Genomic DNA, 4,438 nt, shown 5'->3' with positions numbered 1-4,438 from the left:
TCAGCAGCTGTCAGAGCAAGTAAAACGAAGGAGGAATTTCACTGCATACAGTCAGGTTCATTATAAAAACGGCACCAAATATCTGGTGCCCAACGTAGGTTCTGTTTGCTTAGTTCCTGGGTGTGATTTCATTCTGATTCTCATGTGTGACCCCTTGCCTGCTTCTGACTCTGATATTTGCTGCCTGTTCTGACCTTTTTGCCTGCCTCTGACTACGACTTGGCTTTCGATTCTGTACTACGCTGCTGTGACGGCATTGACCTCAGTCTGTCCCCGACTAGGCACTGCTTGATCATCCGGTCATCTGTTCTTACACTCTGTTTCCCTTGCCTGCCCAGAACTCCTCCCTTTGGCCCTCTCACAAGCAAGACCTGGCGGCATCCGAGTAGCGGAGGGCTCCTCCCGAAGCAAGAGGCGGTTGTTAGTGGCAGAAGGGTGAGCCGAGACTGGGACATTGGGGGTTGTTCTGGGTTTTGGGAAACCGGGTGTGACAATGATGTTGTTATGGCAGATTTTATTAATGGTTTTAAGAGTAACTTGGATGATTTCTTGGACAAGCATAACATCAAAGGCTATTGCGATACTAATTAGTTTAGATATTGGTGTATATATAGTTGATATATGTGAGTGCATATTCAATTGATTGCAGGCATTCGCATAACTCACAGTTCTTTTTTAGATGCCTGGGTACAATACATGTAAATATTATACAGGAAAAACACTGGACCAAACTCATAGAAATGTTTTATTGTAGGCAAAAACCGAAATTCAGACTCATATAACGGCCTTTCTCTAATGTTACACAGTGAAGTAACAACCATTCTAATAAACAGTGTTTGACAGGAACTCAACTAAGTTACGTCAAAGCCTAAATGATGTAAAAAATCCAACCCCGAACATAAACATAGTATTGAGTGTATCTTCATGTAAGGTAAGATACTGCTCTGAACCTCAACACCTATCCTCGCCTAAACCCCCTTTTGTAAACATAATCTAATACTTCTCGAGTATGGAAACATATTTAGACAAGACCCACACAATGCCTCATGCAAGACCCATCAAAAAAATACAAGACAACAGTCCAATGGTAACTGAACTGAATCACCAATTGCACAGCCAACTATAGCTGCACCACCAGCCCCCATCCTTAAACTCTAGCCCTTTTACTGAACCAAAAAATCAGAAGTCAACCAATCTCAGTGGATATTACCAATGGAGGAAAGTTCACCTTTAGCAGAAAAATTACAATCAAATATTGACATACAACAGAAATAAATTATCATACTTGTAGACAAGGTAGAGGACTTGGAAACCACAATAGAAAGAATAATGTAAAGCTTTTAGGTGTTCCAGAGTCAATAAAATGGAAATATTTGGAACTGCTAAGAGGAACTGTCAAAAAGCTCTGAAGCTCTCAATGCCCACACCACAGCATCAGGGTTTGTGGGGGACATCATTGTACTGCAACTCACCATCCTTTTTAATAACATTATCCTAGGTGACCCCCTTCCAGCTACCTCCAAAATGGCCACTATTGCGTTGATTTTAAAAGAAGGCAACCCCCCCTAAGAATTGTGGGTCTTATAGAACAACCTCTCTCCTCAACTCTGACGTCAAAATATTGTCAAAAGTCCTAGAAAATCTCCTGAAATTAGTAATAGAGCACCTGGTACATCCAGACCAAACAGGCTTCATGCCCAATAAAGGAACAGATATTATGCGCCTATACAGTGATATTATGGCCAGGCATCAGAATTTGGGAGAGAGTAGTGGTATCCTTGCATTCCGAAAAGGCTTTCCGACACCATAGAGTGGCCCTACCTGTTGCAAATTCTATCCTGCTTTGCCATAGGTGACAACTACATAGCATGGTTAGGGCCCTCTACGACTCCCATAGGACCAGTATAAGAGTGAACTTGGGTCTGTCACAAGAGGTACTTCTGGCAAGAGGGACCTGTCAGCGATGCCCACTATCCCCTCTCCTCTTTGCACTTGCAATTGAGCCCCTCGCCATCAAAAGTAGGCGAGGGGCTCAATTGCAAATGCACAGTTGGGAGGAAAAAATCTCACTCTACGCAGACGACATGCTAGCCTACTTGGCAGACTCGAGGGACTCGGAAGGACCCTGGACATGGCCCACTCCTTCAGTGGGTGGACCACTTCAGATATTTTGAAATAGAGATACATAGGGATCTCACAGAATATGTAGATATTAACCTGACCTAAATTATTAGATCCCTGAAACTAAAAACACTTCACTGGGCCACCCTTCCACTACCACTACCTGGGTGTATAAATATACTAAAAATGATCTTTGAGCCCAAATTCTTGTATGCCTTGCATGTAAACGTGTATGGTCTTCCAAAGGGCAGTGGTGTTCCCCTACTGCAAAATAAATCAGTGGTCCAAATGGTCCCCTCTTTGGGGCAATGATGTTCTCCCTCACCTTTGATTGATACCTGATGCAGCCACCAGGGATTAAATTCCTAGGTGATGTAGTCAGACCTGGAGAGCTTAAGCAGGTTGCACAATTGCGGAAGACTTTGGCTTGCTTGCCAAATCGCATGCTCTTTATATTTCTACAATTGTGCCATGCATGAAAAATATCAGAGATGCCCAGAGTTCTTAAAACAATTACGTTTTTTGATTATATAAAAATATAATGTAGTGCTGTCCTGCACTGGTAAACCTGCTGTGTTTGCTTCAGGAACACTATTATGGTTTTTATATTATATATATATATATATATATATATATATATATATATATATATATATATATATATATATATATATATATATATATATCCTGATAGGTAGCAATGGGGGCAGCAATTCAAAGGAGAAAAAGCTCAAATTACACAGCAGATAAGCTCTGTAGAACATAATGGTCTTACCCGTTATCTACTATTTAACCTGTGCCATATAGCCTTTTTTCAATTTCCGCCATTGCTACACAAGCAGCTTGTTTATATGAACTATAGTAGTGTTTCTGAAGCAAACAGATCTTTTTGTACTAGTGCAGGACAACAGTACATGATATTTTCATTACATTAAAACACTTTCTTTTTTTGTTGTTACTGTTGCTTTAAAGCTGCTTAGCTGGTTCAATACCCTTCTCCTGCAGAACGATTTCGACCCACTCAGATATTACATCAAAAATGGCAATCCGAATTTCACCATCTAGACGAAAGGGCTCAGGAAAGAAGTTCTGAGCCAAATCCCGAGATTAATATCTCCAGTAGAGAAAAGGTACATATACACCAAGTTTCTTAACCATGTATACCTTACTCCTCAGACTGGCCCAAATTTATTCCGGCTGTATGCCCCAGATGTAATCTAGACCAAGGCAACTACATGCACATTTTTTGGGACTGCCTAAAAATTCAGCAATTCTGGGTGGGGGTTTTGACTTTAGGTGAAACGACATTGGGCTCCCCAACATATGCTCCCCAGAACTCTGCCTACTGGGAATAACTGAAGGACTACCTCTTAATTCCTATGAATGGACATGTCTGCTTCAACTTCTACACTTTGCTAAAAAAAAGGCATCCTGATGACCTGGAAGGGAACATCACTCCCAACTGTAAGCTTCTGGAAAAAGCTAATCAATGATGTACTCCCCAGTCAAAAGCTGACATACATAGCCAGAGGCGGTCTGGTGAAATTTAGGAAAATATGGAGTAATTGGCTGGGAGAAGACCAGGGCACTTAGACAGCCTCCACTCTCCCTCCACCACAGAAGACCATTGGGCTGCGACTGGGTGCTTCCACCCCTATAATGCCTTACTTACAAACCTCACCCCCATCCGCACCTGCTGCCACAAACCACTCCAATTTGATATGTCTAGTTTCTAGTTCTAGTTTTAAGTGGGACAGTCCCGCTTTTGACAGCTCAACCCGCTGTCACGGATTTGTACTGATAAATACTGAGTTTCTCTTTGATTTGCTGCACTGGACAGTCAGAAACAGATACAAAGTTTCTAATTTAATTGGGTCTTGGCAGACAGCCCAGCATAGATACTTTTGATTAGATTGATAAAATAAAAATGAAGACTCACAGCTTAAAGGGCAATTCACCTTCATTTGCAAAACTGTATTAACATATAAAAACCGCAGAAATGTGTTCAAACTTTCATACCCTGCCAAATTATGTAAAATGAACATGGTAATTAAGGGGTGTGGCCACAAAAATGGGTGTGGCCACAAACAGCACTACAAATCTTTTTGTCCCTCTTTCTGTTTCCAAAATGTTGGAAGGTACGAGGTATGCCAATAACCCCCTAATATTAGGAGCACGCACCCACAGAGACCGGCAAGTGCGTTATAGATCCGTAGTCTACACAGAACAGCAAGTGCCCCCGGTTAATGCACTGAATAAGGCGTCAAATGTCCCTATTGCCATTTAAAGAAGGCGCCGAATGTCACGTGATAGAGAC

This window comes from Xenopus laevis, chromosome 9_10S (assembly GCF_017654675.1).
Source record: "Xenopus laevis strain J_2021 chromosome 9_10S, Xenopus_laevis_v10.1, whole genome shotgun sequence".
Lineage (NCBI taxonomy): Eukaryota > Metazoa > Chordata > Amphibia > Anura > Pipidae > Xenopus > Xenopus laevis.
This window is presented reverse-complemented; position numbering follows the sequence as displayed.